Source organism: Anolis sagrei, chromosome 2 (assembly GCF_037176765.1).
Source record: "Anolis sagrei isolate rAnoSag1 chromosome 2, rAnoSag1.mat, whole genome shotgun sequence".
NCBI classification, from domain to species: Eukaryota; Metazoa; Chordata; class Lepidosauria; order Squamata; family Dactyloidae; genus Anolis; species Anolis sagrei.
Window position 1 is genome coordinate 110,285,137 of NC_090022.1, and position 27,631 is coordinate 110,312,767.

The window sequence follows — 27,631 nt, forward strand, 5'->3', positions numbered from 1 at the left end:
TGTCAGATGAATGATCTAACTGGTCTAATTCATTATAACTGTATTATTTTATATACTCTCCTTCCAAAAGATTCTGCAGTTATCACACCTTCCTCACAGAAATTCTATGTGTGTTGTTAATCATGGGTGAAAGATATTGACAGCACAAAGTCATTCACATGCCCAACAGACTTTGTTTTTTGTTTTGTTTTATGTTTTGCAATCTTCTGGAAATCAATGTTTATGTAGTGAGAGTGTCCCACATACAGCCAGCGTCCCTGTGGTGCAAAGTTTAGGAATCACATATTTAGGCATTAATTAGATTAAAAAGACTAAATTATCTCAAATGATAGTACTTGTGTCATCAAGGCATATTAGATCAGGACTAATGCATGGGCCTACTTTGTATTGTTGGGAACATGCAGGCACTGACTTCCTCTCTGTTGCAACAAGGTTTTTGTTGAACTAGGCTATGCATGCAAGACTAAGGACAAGACAGGGGATGAAAGACTATATAACTAGAAATTTAAAATAATATATAGCATGTTTTGGGTTTCTTAACAACTTCATCACATATTTTATTTGAGGATTTTCTCAGATGGCTGCTGAAATGTGTTGTAGGCACCAGAAAGCCTGATTAGCATTGAATCCTAAATGTTTTAGTCCCTGATGAGTTAGTTGTATTCACCATATACAGTAAGATTCAGTTATTGTCAAGTAGATCCCAATCATTTATGCAGCATTATTTACAGTAGTGTGCTAGAAGCAGTGAATCTTTACTTCCGAAATCCATGCCACTGCATTCAGTGTGTTGTTGGGAGAGCAAAATATCCTACACAATCCTGATGGTGCACAGTTCTTTTGTTGAATAGCAATTTTGCATAATAGTATGCACCCTCAAATGTGCATCTGCTTGTCCAATGGCACCACATGTGAAACTCCACTTCTGTAACCTTGAATTGAATATAGACATTCTACAGTAGAAAAGGAAGTCCAACTATTTCCATTGAGAATTTATGTACGCACAAGATATCATTAGGTTTTCAGTCACCAGCTAAAACATAAAGCCTTAAGAGGTTCTTCCAGCAAATCCCTGCAATTCTCTTTGTATTCAAAGGAGGGGAAATGAATAAGTGAGTTAGTTCCAGAAACTCCCATCATCTAAGGGAGGGAGAAAACAAAATACCAATGGCTATTGCTAATAATAATAGTAACTTTATTTTATACGCCGCTACCATCTCCCCTAGGGGAGTCTGGGGGGCTTACAAGGGACAAGCCCAAAAATTACAGATAAAAACAGAGACACAATTAAAATCAATCAAATAAAAATAATAAAAACATAACACAGTCGTAGACATTGTCATAAAACAATATGGCTGAGATAAAAGTTATAGCTGAGTTCAGGCTCAATGAGCATACATAGGTAATGTGAGCAGAAGCAAAATGTAGAATTGAAGTGGGAATTGCTACAAGCAAAGCCTGCTTCCTTCCAACATAGAGAGAAAAGAAGACAGAAAAGCACAGCTGTTTGAATTTTCATGGGAACAGTGCCACTTTCTGAACACCACCTTCACCAATAAAAAAGAATCTACTGCAGTGGAATAAAAGGTTTGGATTATTCAAAAAAAAAAGGAGTTTACAACTATTATCAAGGTAGCAGCGACTTTGTAAATAAGCGAATCCAAGGAAAAAACTAATATTCCAAAACATTTTCAAAGTGTTGAAAAACACTTGATGAGAAGAATCCCAGACTGACAAGAATTTTCATCGTTTGGGACTTATGCTCTGCTAAATTCTTATATGGTAGTCTTGCTCAGGAAAACTGCACTTTGTATATAGGAAATAGCATTTCTCTATGTAGAAAAAAATACACAAAAACATTACTTCTTGTATAGAAAATGCTTTACTTAGTGATTTAAAATGTGCAAAATTCTCACGTGTTTGATTTGGATAGAAAACACATTTATTTATTTATTTATTATTTGAACTTATATGCCGCCACTCCCCTGGAGCTTGGAGCAGCTTACAAAAACAGGCTAAAATCGAACACAATTTAAAACAATTTAAAAACAATCAGAGATCAAAGGCCCATCGAAATAGATATGTCTTACACGCCCTGCGGAAAGCTGATAAATCCCACAAGGCACAGACTTCAGGTGGCAGAGTATTCCAGAGTGATGGTGCCACTGCTGTGAAGGCTCTGCATCTGGTTGCTGTTAGACGCAAGGTCTTGATACTGGGAATTTCCAATGGATCTTGGTCCTCCGAATGGAGGGATCTCTGGGGTTGGTAAGGGGTGAGGTGGTCCCTCAGGTACATCGGCCCCAGACCATGCCAGGCCTTAAAGGTGAGTACCATCACTTTGAAAGTGATCCGGTGCTCAATTGGTAACCAATGCAGCTGCAGTAAGATTGGTGTTATGTGGCATCTCATCGGAGTTCCCGCAAGAAGCCGAGCAGCTGCGTTTTGTACCAGCTTGAGCTTCCGGATCACCGACAGAGGAAGGCCAATGTAGAGGGCATTACAGTAGTCCAGTCTTGAGATGACCGTAGCCTGGATCACCGTAGCTAGGTCGTCCCTGGACAGGTAGGGGGCCAGCCGTCTAGCCTGCCGCAGATGAAAAAAGGCGGTTCTGCTAGTGGCGGAGACCTGAGCCTCCATCAGCAGAGGGTCCAAAAGGATTCCCAGACTCTTTACCAATGGTGATGGGCATAGCGCCTCGCCATCCAGGGTAGGCAGCTGGATATCCCCACTGCCTGGTTGACCCAGCCATAGGATCTCCATCTTTGCTGGATTCACCCTCAACCTGCTGGCATGCAGCCATCCAGTAATGGCCTCAAGGCACTGATGGAAACAATCGGGTACAGAGTCTGGTCGGCCTTCCATCTTCAGCACAAGCTGAGTGTCATCAGCATACTGGTAACACTCAAGCCCAAAACCTCGAACCAGCTGAGCAAGTGGTCGCATATAGATGTTAAACAAGAGAGGGGAGAGAATGGCCCCCTGAGGAACCCTACAAGATAGAGGGGACCTCTCAGAGACCAGGCCTCCCCTCTCCACTCGCTGTCCACGGTTGTGAAGAAAGGAGGACAACCAGTTTAAAGCTGTCCCCCTGACTCCAGCAACAGCAAGGTGGTGGGTCAAAAGATTGTGGTCGACTGTGTCAAATGGTGCTGTGAGATCCAATAACACAAGCAGCACTGACCCGCCCTGGTCAAGCTGGCATCAAAGGTGATCCGTGATGGAGACCAGCACAGTCTCTGTCCCATGCCCCGCACGGAAGCCTGACTGGAAGGGATCTAGTCTGGCTGTGTCGTCTAGGAATTGCTGCAACTGCTCCGCTGCTGCCCTCTCAATCACCTTGCCCAGGAACAAGAGATTCGAAATTGGGCAGTAACTGGAGGGAACCGAAGGATCTAAATCTGGTTTCTTCAGCAGGGGAGAGACCATCGCCTCTTTTAAACCCTCTGGAAAAACTCCTTGCTCAAGGGAGCTGTTTATGATCTTCAACAGAGGGTCACGTAATCCCTCCAAGCAGGATTTCACCAACCAAGAGGGACACTGATTGAGGGAGCAAGTGATCGGTCTACCTGCAGCTATGAGCCTATCGACAGCCTCTGCGTCCAGCAGGATGAACCGGTCGAGGACGGGCCCAGCAAGTGGCCACAGAGTCTCAAATTCTCTCACTGTATCAATTGTGGCAGGGAAGTCCCGGCAAAGTAGCGAGATCTTGTCTGCAAAATAGCTCTGAAAATCCTCGGCTGAAGAGGCGTGATCACTGCTTTTTGGGACGGTAGGAACCGTCGTTAGAGATAGAATTATTTTGAACAATTTTGCCAGGCGTGAGCTAGCAGACGTTATCAAAGAAGCATAATATACTCACTTTGCCTCGGTGATAGCAAGCTCATAAGATTCCCTAAATGCCTCATAAGCTGATCTCGATGCTCCGTCACGGAGTTCTCGCCACACGCCCTCTAGCAGTCTTTTTTCCCGCTTCATCAGTCGAAGTTCCTCGGTGAACCAAGGAGACTGATTTCGGCGGGGTCAGAGAGGGCGTTTAGGGGCAATCTCGTCAAGTGCATTGGATAGCCTGATGTTCCATGTGTCCACCTGCACATCGATCGAGTCGCTAGCAGGCTCCAGATCCCTCAGAGCATTCTGGAACCTACTGGGTTTCATAAGTCTCCTAGGGCGAGCCCAAATTGGCTCGGCACCTTTGCAGGGTGGGTAGGCGTGCTCCAACCGGACTCTCAGAGCACAGTGATCCAACCGTGGAACCTCTATAGTAGAGGCTTGGGTCACTTGAATTCCTGCGCTGAAAATCAGATCTAGCGTGTGTCCCGCCTGATGTGTGGGCCCAATAATACAGAGTGAGAGTCCTAGTGTCTATGCCCCAATTTGGCTTTAAGTCCATCTTTAAATCTCTTTTCCTGTCCATCAACATTATGTTTTCCGTGTATTGTCGAAGGCTTTCAAGGCTGGAATCACTGGGTTCTTGTGGGTTTTTTCAGGCTATAGGGCCATGTTCTAGAGGCATTTCTCCTGACGTTTCACCTGCAACTATGGCAAGCATCCTCAGAGGTAGTGAGGTCTGTTGGAAATAGGACAATGGGTTTATATATCTGTGAAATGGCTGGGGTGGGGTGAAGATCCACCCAGAGGAAAAGTGTTCCTGCCATACATCAAGGGAACCACTGACCGCATAGGGAAGCTGATGAGGAAACACAACATACAAACAATCTACAAACCCACCAAGAAAATCCAACAAATGCCACGTTCAGCAAAGGACAAGAGGGATCCTCTCACCTCTGCAGGAGTCTACCATATACCATGCAGCTGTGGACAAGTCTACATAGGGACCACCAAACGTAGCATTGCCCAAACACGAGTCAAGAAACATGAAAGGCACTGCAGACTACTTCAGCCAGAGAAGTCAGCCATAGCAGAGCACCTGATGAACCAGCCTGGACACAGCATATTATTTGAGAACATAGAAATGCTGGACCACACCAACAACCACCATGTCAGACTACACAGAGAAGCCATTGAAATCCACAAGCATGTGGACAATTTCAACAGAAAGGAAGAGACCATGATAATGAACAATATCTGGCTACCAGTATTAAAAAACTCTAAAATTACAACAGCAAAACAACAGAGAGGAAACAACCAGGCACATCTTAACACCTCTTAACAAAAGATTTTCCCAGGCTCAGGCAGGCCTTCAAATGCTAATGAAGGTGGTCAGTTGAAACATTCACCACCTAGCTCTAGCAGAGAAGAGCTCTTTGCCCCACCCCAGCCATTCCACAGATATATAAACCCATTGTCCTATTTCCAACAGACCTCACTACCTCTGAGGATGCTTGCCATAGATGCAGGCGAAACGTCAGGAGAAATGCCTCTAGAACATGGCCCTATAGCCCGAAAAAACCCACAAGAACTTATTATGTTTTCCGTTCTTGAGTTGGGAGTATAGTAACTGCTCTGGGATATGGTGATCGGGTATTTGAACAGTGTGGCCAGTTCAACAGAGCTGATAGCATTGGAGCATCACTTCAATGCTAGTGGTCTTTGCTTCTTCCAGCATGCTGACATTTGTCCGTCTGTCTGATTTGCAGGATTATTTTTTTTTGGAGGAAATGCTGATGGAATTGTTCCAGAAGTTGAATGTGACGTCTATAAACAGTCCACGTGTCACAGGTATACAGCAGGGTTGGGAGGACAATAGTTTTATAAACAAACACCTTGGTATCTGTACGGATGTTCCGATCCTCAAAAACTCTCTGCTTTATTCAGAAAAATGCTGCACTCACAGAGCCCAGACAATGTTGTATTTCAGTGTCAATGTTGACTTTGATCTGAACTCTGATATTCCTCTTACCCTCCTGCTTACACTTTACTGAGAAGTTTTAAATGATATTCTCAATTTAACAATTTTGCTTTTTAAAGTGACATGAGGCTCGATGTACTCTATAAATTACATATTTGCTTTTTGTCTAATCCATGGTATCTATATAGTTCTTCTCCATCATCATATTTCAAATGATTTCATTCTTTTCCTACCAACTTCTGGCCAGCTTTCATAACCAACCAAACATACAAATCAGAAATATTATGACATGGTTGATTATGACTTTGATATTTAATGATATACATTTTACCTGAGGACCTTGTCTAGTTTCTTCATAACTGCCTTTTCAGTCTTAGTCACTTTCTGATTTCACTTCCCTATACCTTCCATTTTGATGGATGACTGAGTCAAGGTATGGAAAAATGTTAATTATTTCATCCACTTTATTTATTTATTTATTTATGTATGTATTTATTTACTACATTTCTATGCAGCCCTTCTCACCCTGAAGGGGACTCAGAACAGCTTACAAGATATAATTGTTTCAGATTTGTGCCCTATTTTCTTTGTACTTCATTCTGGTCTTGATGTAATATAATTAAGACACAAGGAGTCATTCAATAGGTGTTGCTATAGCCGGGCAGCTAGGCTGTGTGGCCATGAAGGCTCTCTGCCCAGGAGTTGTAAGGCAGCAGGGCCAAAGAGGTGTTGCTATGGCCCCGCACAGGTGTTGCTAAAGTTATGTAAATCATCCACGGTTATTATTTCTGTTCTCTTAATACTCAGCTGTATGTATGATAGCACTTTCTACCTTATCTTACATAAGTAGGTTTTCCAAGTACTTGCTGGTTCCAGAAAGATTTGCATCTTTAAAAGTTTCTTTTGTCTAAGGTACAGAAATATGAGTTAAAATCTTAACTTAGAATCAAATTCAGTGGACTCACCTCAACTGGAGCCTGGATGACACAACAGAATGCTTTTCATGGGTTATGTACTCCCCCCCCCCCCCCAGTTTGTATCAATAATAAATGGTGCCAGAATGCCAGATGGATGAGGAAAGAAATGAAGGAAAAAACATCATGTAAGACCCAAATTGGCTCAAAGTTTCCTGTGTGGATTATCAGTTGTTTCATAATGCCTGATAAAATGTTTAACAGCTGGAGGAAGCATAGACCACTGTTTCAATGAAAGCCAGTCAGCACACTTTTCTTGGCACAATTAATAGTAACCACATGGCATAGAGGAACCCCAATATATACCAGCTGTTTTAACAAACAGTTGCTATTTACAAGGAGGGAAAACACGAATGAATTAACAGGTGGATATTCTGTTTAAATCTGGTTTCAGTTTAATTAACAGCAGTAAGGCAAAATATTATTTAGCCTGATTCCTTAGGGACAGCAAGTTAAAATCCTTTGCAGCTCTGTATCCTTCAGCGTCTATATCTCTGCAAATGTTGCATACTAATTATTTGAATGGGCAGTGAGATATATAACTCTTGATCACTGCAAGGCATTTGAAACTACATAGGTGCTAAATGCTACACAATGTGTCTGTCCATTACATAAGAAGCAAAGCTGCCCACAATTAATACAGGCACTGCTTGGCATTGTGAGTTACATCTGCGTCCTCTCTCTCCCTTTCAGGCTCCTACTTCTCAGCCACAATTAGATTTACTTACATAATGAAATGAAACAATGTTATGTCTCTGTCAACATTTATACCAGAGTTCATTTATGTAAGATTCTCTGTGGGATTCTGCTACTCACATGCTTGGCTTTTCCATTCTGTTCTGAAGTCACTGTATTCTGTGACTAATTCAATGTGTGCATTGATGCATTGTTTCTTTGAATAAGACACTATGTGCTTAACTACACTGAGTTCAGAGGAGGAAAAGTGCCTGGATAAGAGTATCCAGCAATGTGTGGTCAGAGCATCATGTATCACTCATGTCAAAACCAATTGGGGAAACTTTGCATACAGAATCTTGTGCCTTGTCGTGAGCGTCTTTTCATAAATCTCTCTCCTGACATGACACCTCCATTTCAAAATGTAAGAAGCATTCTACTACCTGAGTATATGGATGCAACTAAAGATTTAAGAAGTATTTTAAGAGTTCTAGGTCTATCATATTTGAATTCAGAAGCAATTTATTATTGTGTTATTTGTTTGAAGAATAATTTAGCTTTCCTTTTTACATTACATTCATCCTTTCCAGAATAAATTTCAATAAATTTCTACCCACTCTTGAAAAATACTTCCATCTACACTTCCAGTTGCACTGCAACCTTATGTATTAAAAATGCAGTGGGATCACTGTAGCCCACTAGTTCCTTATAAGTTCAGGGGCTCAATGAATTTTTACAGGATTCAAGATTTTTCAAAAGATCACCAAACATTTTAAGATAGTGAAGTTTGGGCGTTCCTGTGTACCAAACAAAACAACCCAGGAAGTGAATTCATAGAAGAAAACAATTTGCCTTAAATATCTGTGTATATATCATGGCACAGCTATGGAGCTCTAGACTATGGGCACTGGGAAATATGCACATCCTCAATTCCTAAGAATTCAAGTAAGTTCTATGTGTTCTTTTATCTGTGTGTGCCCATTTGTCATGTAAACACACACATGTATGTGTCAGAGCCTGTGTCTTGTTTAGTTTTCCATCCATTTAATTCAGAAAGGCTTATAAAACAGTACTAATTATAGTGTATATTTTTACTTCTTTGACAAAAAAATCAAAATATAATTCAGGCAAGTGCAACATAATTAAAAATAAATGAGACTTTTTTTCACTTAACAAAAAGAGCGCAGTATCTGCCTGGGGATTAACATAGAGATGTCAGGGCAATTTTTGGAGCTGAGGATTAGCATCGATGTGAAGAAAACGTTCTGATGTCATAGATGGAACTCTCTCTGAATGTAACATTATGCATCAATGTGTAAATAATCTACAAATGAAAATGCATCAACTCTCTCTGCTTTAATTTCCTCTCCAATAAGCTTCCACCAGAAATGAGAGCAATTTTTTTCTTCTTCTGAGCTGTTCAGGCTGGTTGAAAGATTTAGTTTCCAATTAACCTGCTGAGTTCACTCTTACACCAATAGCATTCAGAGAAATTGCTTTATGGTTGTGAAATGGGTGAGATTATAATAGAGTAACATTACCCATTTACAGAATATGTAATGCAACTCCACCACGCCACCTCATCCCTCACAAAACTTTCCAAAGCAAAGGCTAAAATTCTACCAGCTCTGTCATTTTAAACTCTCTAAAAGAACCTACAAAATCTCTCAGCATCAGGCTGGGAATCATGTGAACTTACAGATGCTGTTGGACTACAAGTTGCAGCCACTATTCTAAAGCCTTTGACTGTGTGGATCATAACAAATTGTGACAAGGTTTTGGTGGTATGGGCATACCAAATCATCTTGTCTCTCTCCTGAGGAATCTGTACAAAGACCAAGTAGCAACAGTAAGAATTGACCATGAAACAACAGACTGGTTCAAGACTGGGAAAGGCATATGGCAGGGTTGTATACTCTCACCCAACTTATTCAACTTATATGCAGAACACATCATGCAATATGTGGGGCTTGACGAATGCAAGGCTGGGGTTAAAATAGCTGGAAGAAACATTAACAACCTTAGATATGCAGATGATACCACTTTGATGGCCAAAAGTGAGGAGTAGCTGAGGAGCCTTCTAATCAATGTGAAATAAGAAAGTGCAAAAGCTGGGTTGCAACTAAACATCAAAAAAACCAAAATTATGGCAACAAGAATGATCGACAACTGGGAAATAGAGGGAGAAAACATGGAGGCAGTGACAGACTTTGTATTTCTAGGTGCAAAGATTACTGCAGATGCAGACTGCAGCCAGGAAATCAGGAAATGCTTACTTCTTGGGAGGAGAGCGATGTCCGTTCTCAATAAAATAGTGAAGTGTTGAGACATCAGACTGGCAATGAAGATCCGCATAGTTAAAGCAATGGTATTCCCCATAGTCACCTATGGATGTGAAAACTGGACCATAGGGAAGGCTGAGTGAAGGAAGATAGATTCTTTTGAACTGTGGTGTTGGAGGAAAGTTCTGAGAGTGCCTTAGACTGTGAGAAGATCCAACCAGTCCATACTTCAGGAAATAAAGCCCGACTGCTCATTGGAGGGAAGGATATTAGAGGCAAAGATGAAGTACTTTGGCCACATCATGAGAAGAAAGGAAAGCTTAGAGAAGACAATTATGCTGGGGAAAATGGAAGTAAAAAGTAAGAGGGGCCAACCAAGGGCAAGATGGATGGATGGCATCCTTGAAGTGACTGGATTGACCTTGAAGGAGCTGGGGGTGGTGACGGCCGACAGGAAGCTCTAGTGTGGGCTGGTCCATGAGATTACGAAGAGTCGGAAATGACTGAACAAATGAACAACAACGACTTCCCTCGATCTAGACACTATACTAATTTTGAGGCAGTCCAAAATCCTATTGGCTTATTCCGCTGCTTTTGTATTCTCATCCTGTCTTCTGGAGTATTATCTATCCCTCTCAATTTGGTGTCATCTGTAAATTTGATAAGCATGCCCTCTAAACCTTCATCCAAGTCATTAATGAATATGTTGAACAGAACTGGGTCCAGGACCTAACCCTGTGGCACTCCACTAGTCATTTCTTTCCAGGATTAAGAGGTAAGCACCCTTTGGGTTCAGTCGCTAAACTAATTACAGATCCACCTAAAAGTAGCATTGTCTAGCCCACATTTGACTAGTTTGCTTGCAAGAAGGTCATGGGGACTTTGGCGAAGGCCTTACTGAAATAAAGATATGCTTGTTGACTTTTAGTCATCACAGCTGTCCTTTCTAAGAAATTGCAGACTGCCTCCTCAATGATCTGCTCCAGAATCATTCCTAGTATTGATGTCAGGCTGACTGGACAGTAATTGTTTGGGTCCTCTTTTTTCCCTTCTTGAAGATAGGGAAAACATTTGCCCTCCTCCAGTCTGCTGGGACTTCTCAAAGAATTCTCAAAGATTACTGCCAGTCATTCTGAAATGACTTCTGCTAGTTCCTTCAGTGCTCTTCAATACTCCTGAAGACTTTAATTCATTTAAAGGTACCAGGTATTCCTGAACTCCTTTACTTATTTTGGGTTGCATTTCACCTATTACCCCATCCGCTCCGTAGTCCTCAGGTTGAACCCCAATCTCCTTTTGGGAGAAGACTGAGGCAAAGATGTTGAGCAGCTCTGCCTTTTCTATATCACCAACTTCTCCTCACAGAGCCATTACTGTTTTCTTCCTTTTTCTACTGACATAACCAAATAAACCTCTTTTATTGGTTTTAATCTCTCTGGCAATCTTGAGTTCATGTTGTGCCTTAGCCTTACGAACCTTCCCCCTACATATGTTTGAATTTATCTTTGTTGATTTCTCCCTTTTCCATTTCTTGTGCATGTCTCTTTTAAACCTTAGCTCAGTTAAAAGTTCTTTGACATCATTTCTTGTTGTTTTTCACTTCTATTTTTTTCTCCTTACTGGCACTGTTTGCAATTGTACCTTCAGTATCTCACTTTTAAGAAACACCTTCTCTTTTAATATCCCTGTCAGGAGCTGTGGTGATGCAATGGGTTAAATGCTTGTGCTGGCTGAACTGCTGACCTGAAGGTCAAAAGTTCAAATCCATGAGACAGGGTGAGTTCCCAACTGTCAGCTCCAGCTTCCCATGCAGGGACATGAGAGAAGCATCCCACCAGCAGTTTCTCGAGCCGCTTCTGACATGATAAAAAGTATTCCTGTCCATGGAATCACACTCTAGGACAGTAGGCCTGGGTAACAACGGAAAAATTTGTTTCTAAAATCGATTTGTATTTTGGGGGTTTTTTTTGTTTCGATATTTAAAATAATTACAAAATTTTCCTTTTAAAAAGTTCGATATTTACGAAATTTCGTAAATGGTAAAAAATTAACGAATCGATTTCCGAAACAATAACGAATCGATTCATTAATGGCGGACGCGACCGCGAAATACGCTAAAAAACCTCCAAAACCTTCTGAAGCTTCCCTCTCCCTCTGTTGTTGACGGTTGGTGTGATATTATAATTTTTTTTCACTAATTAAACCATAAAACTGGCCCAGACATGCGGAAATAATAACGAAACGACCACAAAACAATAACAAAACGAATACAATATCTAAATACGAAGCATTTACAAAACGTTTTTGAAAATTCGTTTTTTTTTATAATTGCTCCGGAATGGTTCGTTATCGATTTGTAATTGAAAAAATTAACGAATTATTAACGAATTACGAATTAACGAAACGAAACCGCCCAGCCCTATAGGACAGTGGTTCTCAACCTGGGGTCCCCAGATGTTTTTGGCCTTCAGCTCCCAGAAATCCTAACAGCTGCTAAACTGGCTGGGATTTCTGGGAGTTGTAGGCCAAAAACATCTCGGGACCCCAGGTTGAGAACCACTGCTCTAGGAGCACATGGTCACTCCCACCTAAGGATCCCACCACTTCCATTCCATCGACCAGATCCTCAGTGTTGGTTAGAATCAGATCCAAAACAACTGATCCCCTTGTTGCCTCTTCTACCTTCTGGGCAATAAAATTATCTGCAAGACAAGTGAGGAATTTGTTGGACTTTGTACTCTCGGCAAAGTTTGTTTTCCAACAAATACCAGTCCCCCATTACTACTATGTCTCTTCTTTCAGCATGGTCATCTGGTCAAGGAATTCTTCCATCTTCCTTGGAGCTCTATAGTAGACCCACACAACTACATTTTTTACAGTCCTTATTCCCTTAATTCTTAGCTAGATGCTTTCAACCTGGTTTCCAGGATTGAGGTCTTGTATCTCTTCAGAGGTGTAAATACTTCTGACATATAATGCTACTTCATCCTCTCTCCTTTTTGGTCTATTTCTCTGAAATAGGTTATACCCCTCCATTGCTACATTCCAATTACAGAACTCATCCCATCAGGTTTCAGTTATACCTATTACATCATAACTGTTTGTTGTGCTAGGAGTTCCAGCTCATTTTGTTTATGTCCCATTCTCTGGGCACTAGTGTAAAGCCATCTAAGCCCATGAAATATTCCCCTTAGCTGTTTGAGACTATTGTCCCCTCGCTGCTTAGTACTTGTGTTTGTCCAACCCTCTCTTTATCCTTTTATATGTTCATTCCAGGCCTTGATAAACTACTGTTCTTAAGGATGATGTCACTCTCGCCCACACAACCTAGTTTACAGTCTGCCTGATCAGGATTGCCAGTCTCTGAGCAAAAACAATAGGCCATTGTTCTTCCTGACACCATCTATGGAGCCAGTTATTCACCTTTACTATTTTTCTTGTTTTTTGCTGGGCCACGTCGTACAATGGGAGAAGAGATGAAAAGACCACCTGTGCATTAAGATCTTTTAGCTTTCTTCCAGGAGCTTCAAAATCCTTTCTGATCTTTTGAAGACTATGCCTTGCAGTATTGTTGATTCCTACATGAACCAATCTGAATGGGGGGGGGGGGGGGGTCAGTGAGTTTGATGAGCCTTGTCAGCCACTGAATTATGTAGTGGATTTTTGCTCCAGGGGGGCAGCATATTTCTTTAGATATCCTATCAGGTTTGCAAATCACCGCTTCTGTTCCTTTCAGGAGGGAGCTGCCTACGACCAACACCCATCTCCTTTGATGACTGACAGGGTTCCTTTCCTGTAAGGTGTTCTGCAGATCTCCTGTAAACTGACGAAGTTGCTGAACCAGATTGTGTAGCTCTAAAGTCATTGCCTCCTCAAATACATCTTTAGATTGATTTATATATGTGCATATACAGTACTCCCTAACTTGCACTGTTGGAAATATGCTCATTTGGAATTGTTAAGCTAGTGCTATGTAAGGGAGCACATCTATTTCTCAGTTACTACATCCCAACTGCTTTCAGAAAAAAAATTACTGGTTTTGATGGTGGTTTCATTCAATTTTAATATGCTGTTAATGTGAATCAGTCTTAAGGATTCCAATGAAAATGCTGGAGGGAGGGAGGGAGTGAAGAAAATTTACTGAAGGAAAATACATTTGATAAACCTGTGAGAAAGTAATATAAAATAAATAATTGTCTTAAATATAACTTCTCAAAATGTGAAAGATCATTGTTTCACTGTAATATTATACACCTACAGAGGAAGCTCAATGAACTTCCAATGAGGAAGTCAACTTTGTCCATCAACTTTCCGGACTAGCAGCCACAATTTCACCTATTCACATCCAATGAAACACAATGTCTCAAGAATTGTCTAGATTTTTCAGGGCCACTTCCTGGTATTTCTGGCAAAAGTCATTCATTTCAGTAAAATTCACCACTATCCATGGTTTCCTGTTTCCACGTTTAGTTCAGGAACATATCTCCTGAGAACATGACGGTCATTCTGTACTTTCCATGGAATACTTATTCAGCAATGTTTCTTCATACATATTATAACATGAGTTGAATCATGTTAGAGCTAGGGAGTACTGGCCTGGTTGTTTGGCAACATTTTAGCAGTAAGGATAAGTTTACTTCCTCTGTGGTGAAATTTTAAAGTGAAAAAACTTTCACAAAGCTTCCTCCACCATTCTGTACCTTATTTGGTTCAATTCTACATTTGGAGGTCAAATCAACACTCATAGATCTGAATATGCAAATTAACTCAAATTGTCTGGATCATCAAATATTTCCCTTGTGACCTTACTGATGAAGATGTGATGCAATTCTCTGTCTCTCACTGGTGGGAATTTGATTAAATTTTCACATTTTTCTGCTTTTCATATCAGTTTGTTCACTGGTGTCCAGACTGTCCTGATGTGAAGAGTATGGAAGGCCTTCTTTACTGATCGCCCTTTTGAACTGTCTGGTAAAATGCAGTGTCAATTCATATTCACTAAAAGCTTTTGAAGAAGATAATGTCATTGAGCATACATGAGAGAAAAGGGCACATCTGCCCACCTCACAAACTACTGTAGGTTTATGACAGAAATGATCCCTTGAATTAATGCCATCAGAGAGCAAAGTGTGTCATGTATAAGGATGATGCCAAAAACACAAATTGCACAAGCAGGTTAACACTCAGAATTTTGCTTCGTCAACTCTTTCAAGCCTCCCTAGATTGCCTGAGGTAGGATAAAAGCCAGCTGAACATTCCTCTAAAAGCCTTCCATTCCCAGAGAGCAGGGAAAGGCAAGGTTACTGCACATTTAATCTTTGATGTTTGTATTTCCAGCTATTTTCAAAGGCAAGGGACAGGATTACATAATAAAACTGGCAATTTTCCTTCTCATTCAGGGAGTTGCTCTGTGAAGAAACTGAAGATCTCACAGGTTCGTTCTGCCTGAACCTACATCAGCAGAAATATTTATACAAGGAAGTGCCATTAGAAAATGCACTGGCATCACACTGATATGAAACAAAAGGCCAGAGGGATTCTGTATTGCAGACAAGATGAAAAGCTGTTTTATAGCTACTATCATCCCCCACCCCATCTCAATTCCATGTATTTTTGCCTTCCATCTTCTAAATATTTCAAAAGACTGCATCACCACTTTTTTACTAGAACATTTCTTTTGAAATCCCCCAGGAAAGAAATCTAAGCAAGTAAGCAATGGATAAAATTCATCTTGATGCAAGATTCTAGAGGGCAAAACAAAAGCAGGGCAGATCAAAAGCAACTTTCTTGGAAGCTACCTGTGATCAGTCAAGCTAATAGCAAGCATTATAGGCACCATAATGTTAAGCTGAACTGAATTTTGGGTCTACTATGTGCATAAAAGATTCAGAAAGGGAGGAGGAATATTGTGTAGGGTGACTTTTGAAAAGAATGTCAATGCACACATTTCCTTAAGAAATCTGTATTAGAGCCAACACTCAGTTCCCCATGTAAGTTCAATTTTAATGTTAACAGTTTCTAACAAGTGAGTAGACACACATTCACTAAAATTAAGTCCTCCTAAATTGAAAAAATCTCACCTAGACCGCTTACAGCCCCATGAAAGTATTTACAGGCATGTAATGCTGGTGGGTAATAGACAGAAAGACAGAAAGAGGAGGACCAACCTGCTGCCAATGATAAAATGGCAAAATCTTTCTTTTCATGTACAGAATCAAAATATACTGGCAAGAGGATAGTGCCCTCCACTGCACCTGAGGGTAACAGAACAGGTTAGGATATGTGAGCGGGCTAATGCTGGGGACCTGGTGTGGGAAGAACTGGGTAATGAAGAAGGAAAAAGACAAAAACTAACAGGAGTAACTGAAAGTGTCAGTGAAGTGTGCAATGGAGCATTCTAACAGCATGATTATTTAGAAGTTCCATTAACTTCAGAGGTGCTTATTCTCAAGTCATTGTGTATAGTATTAGGACTTACGTGAGCTAGTTCTATTTCAGGAACAAGATTGGACAAGTGAAAATTCCAAAATCTTGTCTAAAACCTGTGGCTAATAAATGGGACAAAAGCATCATTCAAGGCCCATCCTAAACTGTAGAGGCAGATTTCCCAAGTGCATGGACCTTCCTGGTATTAGGTCTCTTTTACTAAAGAACTGCCAGACAAAACACTTGTGTGTGTGTGTGTGTGTGTGTGTGTGTGTGTGTGGAGGGGGGGGGGGGTGGAAGAGGAAAAAAAGTGCAAACACAAAACCATTAGATCCTCAATTTTTAGAAATGTCTTTTTTTTTTCCCCTGAAAATATGGTATTTTATTTTTTCCCCGTGATTATCCAACACCTTCATGAAAGATCCAAAATCAGTGCAAAAATCAGTGGGAACACAAATTAACCTCAGTCTTAGAGCAGTTGTCCATCCTGTTCTATAGTCACTATAGTTAACTAACCTAATACTTTCAAAATAAGCTAAACAACAAACAACATCAACCTTGGGACATTGAGGGAGAACTTAAAATAAATTTAAAGTAAGGCCCAGCCTTAGTTTTTAAATGCGTCGTTGTGTTACTCTTTTTAATGTTTATTGTTATTGCTTTAATTTTTTGTTTGCTTTATGAGTTTTATTGTTGTATTTGTTATGCTGTTGTTTTATTGTGGGCCTTGACCTTTTGTAAGCCGCACCGAGTCCTTCGGGAGATGTTAGCGGGGTATAAATAAAGATAACAACAACAACAACAACAACAACAACAATAATAAATTCAGTGCTAAACATATACTTTCTATGCTGAAGACTTCAATCTGAATCCTTGGTTTGCCCCACTGAAAAGATAGGTAATAAATGATGGGAAAGAAACCCAGAGTTGTTCTACATGGACACAATATCCTCAAATCAATCTGGAGTGTTGAGTTCCGGATCAACTCTGGGATGTTCTTACTGCCAGCCCCTGAGCTGCTATGGAGCCAGAAAGGAGTGGCACTGAACCCAGTTTGGCACCCAGACAGCCATCCTTTCTTTCTCTCTCCTTTTCTCATCATAGTAGCAACCAGCTGCTATGATGGAAAGGGTGGGAAATGGCTGGTGGCTGTCTGTCTTTGTCTGGAATGACATTGCCCAGGGTGCCGGAGAGATGTGAAACATGAGAAGGTAGAATAGAGGAATTTCCCCTTTCTTTCCTGCCCTCCTCCTTCCTTTTTCTGATCCCCCTTGCAACCTGGCAAATATCATTCCAGGTGATGAGCTATGGCTACCAGACATTTTGAATACCCTGGTCACCACTACAATGAGAATAAGATGGGGACTGTAATTGCCATCCCATGAGCATTACATGGCCATCCTATCTCAAAACCAATCCAACTGTTTACATGGGCCCAAAGTTGCAGTTTTCTCTAGATTCTTTAGGAAACCCTAGAGCAATGGTTCTCAATTTGTGGGTCCCCAGGTGTTTTGGCCTCCAACTCCCAGAAATCCCAGCCAGTTTAGCAGCTGTTAGGATTTATGGGAGTTGAAGGCCAAAACATCTGGGGACCTACAGGTTGAGAACCACTGCTCTAGAGCAACCTACTATTTTTCTTAATGTGGTTAAAGGCCCATATTCACCTGAATGAGCTCCATGTGTCATGGAGCTGTCATGGAGCTGATTCACCACCCCATGAGATTAAGTGTCCTTGGAGATGTGCCCCTAATCATAGTATACAACACTAAGCAAGATGTACCAGTTGTCCAGTGGCCATGCTGAATAGAAGATTATAGGTTTACAAAGCAAATTATTCAAAGCTCTGGTCCCCCTGCGAGTTATAAATCAGCTTGTTGTTTTTTATGCAGCTAAAGTACTACTATTTTTGTTTATGTTTAACATGTAGGAGTATTATTAATGTCTAAAACCTTTCAAAAATGTTATAGCCTCTTTATAGCTGCCACTTCATTCTAAGAACTCTGCATTTACTTAGAGTGGTAAAAATACCCTCATATAATGGTTCATTTCCTGTATAGATTTTTAAACAGATTCTTTTTTTTATTTTAAAGTCTTTTAACGACTACTTAAGGGATCAGACTATATGCCACAAATAATTTATTTAGCCAAACTAAGAAAAAGATCATTTTACATGGAAGATGAGAACAGAGCAGGTAAAAATCCTATAGTTTTAAAAGCAAAGCATGTTCTTTTTTGTGATTTCACTATCTCTTTTTTTAAAAGTCAGAAACAGCATGTACAAAGTATATCACCACCAGAGTAGCAACAGCAGGCAAGGTAGAATACCAGAATACAGTCCACCATTTGCACACAATGGACCAATCTCTGTTCAAATTAATTATTCTTTGTATTTCCTAGAAAAAATTAAAGTTTTAATTTGAGCATTAGTTATTTGGAGTAATTGGCAATTTGGGTCTTTCAATAATTTAAATTCACTTGACAATAGACGTTCCCAGCAGCATGTACATAAATACAAGTCATGATGTTATGTGAATGGCACCTCAATTCACAATGTAGTTACACCAAGGTATTTATGATCCCAGTCACTCCACATCTCCCCATTCAAACCACATCCTACACAAACCCTATTGATTTACATCCTATTTCACTGGTTCCCATTCACTCAGATCTCAATAAAAGTTCCTTTCTACAATTGGAGCTGGGGGAGGGAGGGCCTCCGCATATTAGCTAAGTAGGTTACCAAAGTGTGGTATAGCAACATGAAGTTGAGAAGCCAGTAACTTCAGCTACATTGTGAAGGGATTTAATTGGGCAAGAACAGCCTTGGAGGCATCTGTGTTTATTATTGAGGACATATATATGCCAGAAGCCAAAACCATTTTTCCCTTCATTTGAGCAGGATCTCTTCAACCTGAATTGCTTAGTAACATTCCAGATTATTATTTCTTTCTGTTGTAAATCAAAATGTGACAGTCTGGCAACAGCCAAAAGCCTTCTTAGTTATTCAAAGCATATTTTATGAATGCAGATAACAAAGAGGAGCCAAGCTCTACCCCTATTCAGGGCCCCTCCATGCAGCCATATAACACAGAATATCAAGGCAGATAATCCACATTATCTGCTTGGAAGTGGATTATCTGAGTCTACACTGCCATATAATACAGTTAAATGTGGATTTTATACAGCTGTGTGGAAGGGGCCTCTGGGTCCTTCCATACAGGCATATAGCCTAGGGCGACTCTGATAACTTCTTTATTGTTGGAGTTACTGCAATAAAAAGGGGGCTGTTCAGATGACATCCCAAATTAATCTGCCACAAACCAGGAAAAACCTGGTTTGTGGCAAATTAGTTTGATAGTGGATTTATTCTGCGGTTTCTTGGAAGGTGTGAGATAAACCCACAACTCCCAATGTATGGACTGGAGAATACTGCAGTCCAAACAGTATTCTCACAGTTTTCCAGGCTAAATTAGCCTGGAAAACTGTGGGAATACTAACCCCCTCCCCAAAAGCCCCCTAAACAGAGTTTACAAAGGAAAGAACTCACCTGGCCACCATTGGATGGCTGTTGGAGTTCTCCTGGTGCATACAAATGACACGCCAGGAGAAAGGGGGGAGTAGGAAAATCACCCCCCCCCCTTCTCATGGCATTCATTTGTATGCACCAGGAGAACTCTGGCAGCCGTCCCATGGAGGCCAGGTGAGTTCTTTTCTTTTTAAACTCTATTTAGGGGGGCTTTTGGGGAGAGGGTTACAATGTGCCGGTGTTCTACCAGGACTTCCCAGTAGAACACTGGCAGTAAACCCGTTTTAGGGGGCTTTTGGGGAGAGGGTTACGGTGTGCTGGTGTTCTACAGGGACTTCCCAGTAGAACATCTGCACACCCATCCCAGAAAGCTTGTGCTTTCTGAGGTGTGTGTGTGCTGCACCCCAAGAACATTCGTGTTTTTAAATGTGAATGCTCCTTGGATATAGCCCTGTCTGAAAAGGCCCCTATACTATCAAGGCAGATAGTCCACAAGACCAGCTTTGAACTAGGTTATCTGAGTCCACACTGCCATGTATTCAAGTTCAAAGCATAAAATGTGGGATTTTATTCAGTTATTTGGAAGGGGCCTGGGTTATCTGAATCCACACTGCCATTTTCAATCCAGTTCAGTCCATGTGGATTTTATACAGCTGTGTGGTAGGGGTTTCAGACATCTGAATGTTCTCCTTGTGTATCCAGATGCAGAAAGAGGAATTCTGTTCAAGCTGTCAGAATGAATACACAGAGGTCAGTGTCACAGGGGAGCCAACATGATGTAAAGATTTGAATGTTAGACTATGATGCCAAGAAACCAGGATTTAAATGTATTGGGTGACCTTGGGAAAGTCTCACTCTTTCAGCCTTAAAAGAAGGTAATGACATGTCTCCTCTGAATAAATCTGACCTTGGGGTTGCCTTAAGCAGAAACAATTAGAAGAGACACAACAAACAAACATATTGAGTCAAAGTCTACTACTCAGATTCTGCTACTGTGATGCTCCTTTCCTTTTGTGTATTGATTGGATGAAATTTTACTGTTTTCAGGGGTGGAGTCGCAGAGTGAAAATTGATGGAATTACCAGTAATGAAAATGCTTTTTACCCCCAGTGTAATTTACCTTGAGCTTTCAAATCTCTATCATTGTAGTTCCATCAGTTAAGCATTTAGAAAAAAAAAGTTTAGATAGACAAAGTGGGGGCAGATCAACGATTTAGATTTTGTGAAGACAGAAAATATAAATTCTGAAAGATAATATTTTTCAACATTTAAGTCTCTGTAGTGCTAGAAAGTTGGAGACTGAAGTGCTGTTTGGGGGAGACGGGGTATTTGGGAGAGCAATTGCCTTATTTTGCCCTCCCTGTAGCAACACCTCTGATTTCAATAGAGAAGATAAAGAAAAATCCTCTTTCAAGAGATTGGCATGCTTCAAAATATAAAGAGGAGATGAAGGGGAAAGGTGTCTTGTGGCATCTTTAAAACTAATTTAGGCCATCAGTACTGTTTACTACAACCCACTTCTTCAGATACATGAAGTGCAGCCTAGAAGACAACATTTATATACAATGTATGTGGGGGTGTGACATGTAATAGAAGTGCAAAATGTGCCAACACAGTGATAAAGTGCCAAGTACAGATTGTAATGGTGTTTGCTATGAGTTGTCTCCATTTGTGACAACTTCACTCAAGCATAGATCAGATAGTCACATGTACAAAAGAGAAAAGTCCTTCTCTTAGCAAGTAAAAGGGGGGTAAGAAACTATAAATATATACAAGTAGGAGAAAAAGGTCCAACCAGTGTCACAAAACATGCTGCAGTGGTAGTAAAGATAAATAGAAAAAGAATTCTAGCACAGTCATAAATCTTTAAAGGGGCCGGTTTAGTGTAAAAATCACCTAAGCTGGTATAGTCCTAATTGTCTTTCAAGTAAAAAAAAGCAAGCAAGAGAAAGGTTTGGAAAATATTATATTTAGTTTATATGCTGTCTTTCCCCAAGAGTACAATACAATATTTGTTTAATATTGTCCATATCTCTGAAAATAGGTCTTGACTCATCACTTTTTAACCTAAAAAGTTAATGATTTTCACCTTTTCAACCTGCTTTAACTTATTAATGTGTCTAATGAGTTCAGTTTATTTAACATGTTTCATGAATCCAGTCTATTTAAATGATTTTACCAGTTTAAATTATCTTCATATACTTATACAGATTATTCATGTACAATGCAAGTGTTATACAAATAATTACAGGTTATATGTGCTAACATATCAAAGATTTAGTTGGATGCATAGATCCATTTCAAGTTAATAATAAACTTTTATTTATATCCCACCACCATCTCCCAGAGAGATTCGGGGCAGCTCACAAAACACTAAAAGTGTGACATGCAAAATACAAGTGCAAAACAAAACATATGAGAATCAATGTCTCTGACATAAAAAGGTCAGAGAAATTGATTCTTGTATGTTTTATTTTGTTTTAAAAAATACCTCAAATTTTGCCAAATTGTAAATATGAAGGAAATTTGCAGATTTAGATTAATTCATTTAATATTACATTAAAATGAAATTCTCGTTCATTTCAAAAAAGAAAAAGAACACAAATATATCCAGCACAGCAAGCTGAAGGCCCTTCCACACAGTCATATAGTCCAGAATATCAAGGCAGAAAATCCCACAATATCAGCTTTGAACTGGGTTATCTGAGTCCACACTGCCATATATTCCAGTTCAAAGTAGATAATGTGGGATTTTATTCAGCAGTGTGGAAGGGACCTTAGTCTGAATAAATGATAGGGAATCTAGTGCCAAGTAAATTATTGTTTCAAGGTTAGACCCACTTGTTTGATATCTGTGTCACCTGTAGTTTCTAGGCCTGGGCGGTTTCGTTCGTTAATTTTGTAATTCATTAAATATTCGTTATTTTTAGCAATTACAAAATGAATACAAAACATTTTTTCAAACCCGGAAGGGTTTTTCAATAACGAAACGGCATCCTCCATCCTTTTTACGAGCTTCCGCCCGTTTCAGAAATGGGATGGAGGATGCTGGTGCCTGGGAGCCAATCCGGCGCTCCCAAGCACCCAAGCAGTGCACCGTGGCTGATTTTGATTGGCTGGGAAGCCCTTTAAAAGCGGCTCCGCGTGGCCGCTTTGCTCATTGTTGAAGAGGCGAGGGAGAAGGGAGGTCCGGGAGGGCGGCTTGCATTGGCTTGCATTGGCTTGCATTGGCTTGGCTTGGTTGGCTGGCTAAGCTGGATTTCCTTGCATTGATTCCTTAATTCCTTAATTCTGTTGTTGGGAGAGCGAGGGCGGTTTTTGTTAATTTGTTAATTTTCCATTTTTAAATATTTTTGAAAAATACCTTTCTTTTATTCTTAAAAAAAATCAAAAAATATTCTTAAAAAAGGAAAGAATCTTGTGAGCCTGTGTGTGTGTTTCCCCCTGTCTTGTGGCTGTTGGCTCCACAGCGGGGAGAGCATTTTGTTAATTTTCCATTTTTAAATATTTTTGCAAAATACCTTTCTTTTATTCTTTAAAAAAAATCAAAAAATATTTTAAAAAAAGAAAAGAATCTTGTGTGCCTGTGTGTGCGTTTGTCATTTGTGTAGTTCCAACCAGTGCGCTCCTTTTGCCAACAGAAAGTGCTATAATACAGTGCTCGCTCATTATTTGTGTAGTTCCAACCAGTGCGCTCCTTTTGCCAACACAAAGTGCTATATAATACAGTGCTCGCTCATTATTTGTGTAGTTCCAACCAGTGCGCTCCTTTTGCCAACACAAAGTGCTATATATAATATAATACAGTGCAATTAGCACGAATAACGAAATTTCGTAAATGCCTTTTGCGCATGCGCTAATGCGGTGCGCCATCTTAACGAATCGATTCGTTATTAGCGATGCATACAAATAACGAAATTTCATAAATGCTTTGCGCATGCGCCAACACGGGCGCCATCTTAACGAATCGATTCGTAAATATTTACGAAATTTCGTAAATACCGAACTTTTTTAAGGGAAAATTTTGTAATTATTTTAAATATCGAAACAAAAAAAACCCCCAATTACAAATCGATTTTAGAAACAAATTTTTCCGTTGTTACCCAGGCCTAGTAGTTTCCTATGCAGCTTTGGATAATAAATTCCTTTGTGCTTTGGCTTAAGTGACAATAGTTCTCCAACTTCCCTGACTCTGTGAAGTCAGCCACACTTAAAACATTTATAGTTCTTCAGGATGTCAGCAAAATGCAGGAAGGCAATGACTCATTTTGTGTAATAAGTGCAGTGGGCTGAACCGTGTGTTAGAATAACTGCTCCTGGAATAGGACTATTTCTATAATCCAAGGAGGACAGCTCTGTACTTTTGTATCACTCTGCATAACCAGAGATCATTTCTGGTAACTGGGATACAGACCAACGAGAGTGATCTATTTAGTTGAGAGATATGAACATACTCCATCATTTTATTTTACTCTGCCAGGAACACATGTGGGTTTTGTATGTAAGTGAAAGCAATTCCTCCCACAACAGGTTCAGGTCTTTGATTCCCTCCTGTGCTCAGGCATGTAGCCGGAGGGGGGGGGGCTTGGGGGGCTTCAGCCCCCCCCCCCCCCCGAAATTCTCATGGTGGTTCGCGAAAAGGCCTTACTGGTGCCTTATTTAAACTGTTACGTTTATTCATATCATGATCTGATCACCATACTCAATATATCCCATATGCATGGGGGTATTGGGGTAATGATACAAAAGGTTTGCTAGGCTAGACCCTCTTTCACTCAGACTCAGCCCCCCCCCGAAACTCAGCCCCCCCCCAAAAAAACCCTGAAAAAAATTCAGCCCCCCCCCCCCCCGAAACGAAATCCTGGCTACGGGCCTGCCTGTGCTAATGCCCTTCTAGCATTAACTCATTTATCTTTCAGATACATGTTATCACAGTTACAAATGGGAGCAGACTCTCCATTTCTGCCTTCTTTGGTCCTGTAAAATATTCTGGACTGCTATTTATTATTATTATTATTATTATTTTGGTAGTATTTTAACTTTATGCTGATTTTACTTTTTTTTTAAGTCATTGACAATTTGTTTTTAAAAAGCCAATCCTGTCAAACAGCAGAACAGTGATAATGTTTATTGATTTCCAAAATTTTTGAATCTAGATTCAGATTCAAGCCTAAATCCACCCAGTAATATTCAGACTATTGTCCGAATTGTGAAAATCTGATTTCTAAATGATTCTTCTGATTACTTCCCATCCCTACTACTTCTATTGAAGTAGTACTACTATTTTTATTTCTACTTTCTCCATTGATTATGCTGCTCATTTTCAAGTACTGACTAGAATTAAACTCAGGAAAACTAATATCTAAGAAGATATGTAAAGAATAGCTTGGTTTGTAAAGTCAAAATATGCTATCCAGTCCTGGCCACCATCTTCATCTGATTTAAATCTTTATGTGCATGTGCTTTCATATATCTTGGAGGAAAGTTCCTGCAATAAGTTAATGAATGAACTGAATCCATTGTTTTTCAGTGGTATTCAGCATACCTCTACTTCAATCAAAAGCTGTTTGGAACAGTACAATGAAATAATCTGGTAAATGCACTGAGTGCTTAAATGTCCTAGATATGATTGTAAATAATATGCCCACAGTAGCTTCCCTGAAATGAAAAAAAAAAAAAACAGCAGCAGGTACAAATTTTGTTTACAAAATCTACAGGTTTGAAATTAATATATTGGAAATTTAAACACATCTGCAAATTAGGGCTGGTCAATTCGTTTCGTTAATTCGTAATTCGTTAAAAAATTCGTTATTTTTTGAATTACGAAACGATTACAAAACTTTTTTTTTTAACCTGGAAGTGTTTTTAAATATCGAAACGGCAGGCGCCAAAAAATTTTGTATTTCCGTCCATTTCGGAAATACGTAAGATGGCCGCCTGCCGATGCTTGCTGGGAGCTCTCCTCTCTGAGTTGTAGGTTTTTTCAGGCTATATGGCCATGGCCTAGAGGCATTTTCTCCTGACTTTTCGCCTGCATCTATGGCGAGCGAGAGGGGCGAGCGAGAGGGGCGAGCGAGGCATTCTCTCCTGACGTTTTGCCTGCATCTATGGCAAGCATCCTCAGAGGTAGTGAGGTCTATATTTATAAGGGTTTATATTTATGTGGAATAATGACCAGGGTGGGACAAAGGACTCTTGTCTGCTGGAGCGAGGTGTGAATGTTTCAACTGACCACCTTGATTAGCATTTGATGGCCTGGCAGTGCCTGGAGCAATCTTTTGTTGAGAGGTGATTAGATGTCCCTGATTGGGTTGTTGTAGGTTTTTTCAGGCCATATGGCCATGCCCTAGAGGCATTTTCTCCTGACTTTTTGCCTGCATCTATGGCGAGTGAGAGGGGCAAGCGAGCGGCGAGCGAGAGGGGCGAGCGAGCGGCGAGCGAGCGGCGAGCGAGAGGGGCGAGCGAGGCATTCTCTCCTGACGTTTTGCCTGCATCTATGGCAAGCATCCTCAGAGGTAGTGAGGTCTATATTTATAAGGGTTTATATTTATGTGGAATAATGACCAGGGTGGGACAAAGGACTCTTGTCTGCTGGAGCGAGGGGGTGAATGTTTCAACTGACCACCTTGATTAGCATTTGATGGCCTGGCAGTGCCTGGAGCAATCTTTTGTTGAGAGGTGATGATTAGATGTCCCTCATTGGGTTGTTGTAGGTTTTTTCAGGCCATATGGCCATGGCCTAGAGGCATTTTCTCCTGACTTTTTGCCTGCATCTATGGCGAGTGAGAGGGGCGAGCGAGCGGCGAGCGAGAGGGGCGAGCGAGGCATTCTCTCCTGACGTTTTGCCTGCATCTATGGCAAGCATCCTCAGAGGTAGTGAGGTCTATATTTATAAGGGTTTATATTTATGTGGAATAATGACCAGGGTGGGACAAAGGACTCTTGTCTGCTGGAGCGAGGTGTGAATGTTTCAACTGACCACCTTGATTAGCATTTGATGGCCTGGCAGTGCCTGGAGCAATCTTTTGTTGAGAGGTGATGATTAGATGTCCCTGATTGGGTTGTTGTAGGTTTTTTCAGGCCATATGGCCATGGCCTAGAGGCATTTTCTCCTGACTTTTCACCTGCATCTATGGCGAGTGAGAGGGGCGAGCGAGCGGCGAGCGAGCGGCGAGCGAGCGGCGAGCGAGAGGGGCGAGCAAGGCATTCTCTCCTGACGTTTTGCCTGCATCTATGGCAAGCATCCTCAGAGGTCTATATTTATAAGGGTTTATATTTATGTGGAATAATGACCAGGGTGGGACAAAGGACTCTTGTCTGCTGGAGCGAGGTGTGAATGTTTCAACTGACCACCTTGATTAGAGGGCCCGCCAGAGTGAGTGCCTGCCTTCCCTCCTTAATAATATTTTTAATTTCTCCTCCCTATTCTACTAAATTAATAATTAAATTTAAAAAATATTGAAAAAATATTGAAAAAATATTGAAAAAAAAGGGCGCCATCTTTACAAAATGTTTTGTAAATATTTACGAAATTTCGTAAATACCGAACTTTTTTTTGGAAAATTTTGTAATTATTTTAAATATCGAAACAAAAAAAACCCCCAATTACAAAACGATTTTAGAAACAAATTTTTGCGTTGTTACCCAGGCCTACTGCAAATGTTAAAGTTGAACAGAATCAATTGGAGTCACCAACTGATTCTGTTCAACTTTAACCATTGGAGTAGAAATCTTCTACTGGTAGCACATTAAGAATAGTTTGAAAAATTCAGGGGACAAAAAGAAGCTCTCAAATAAAAATGATTCACCCTTCCTTGAGCTACCTTGGGTCTCTTTTGGGAAAAATACAGGATATAAATTAATCAAACAAACAAAAATACTGTGTGACTATGAAAGTCTGTTCATGATCAGGGCCCATTGTGTCACTCCCAGACAG

General features: G+C 40.4%; 1 protein-coding gene across 3 annotated transcripts in view; it reads right to left on the bottom strand.

The window, feature by feature from the left end:
- Nucleotides 1-27,631, bottom strand: part of GABRG2 (gamma-aminobutyric acid type A receptor subunit gamma2) — an 82,164-nt gene that overhangs the window by 11,720 nt on the left and 42,813 nt on the right. The window lies entirely within an intron of this gene.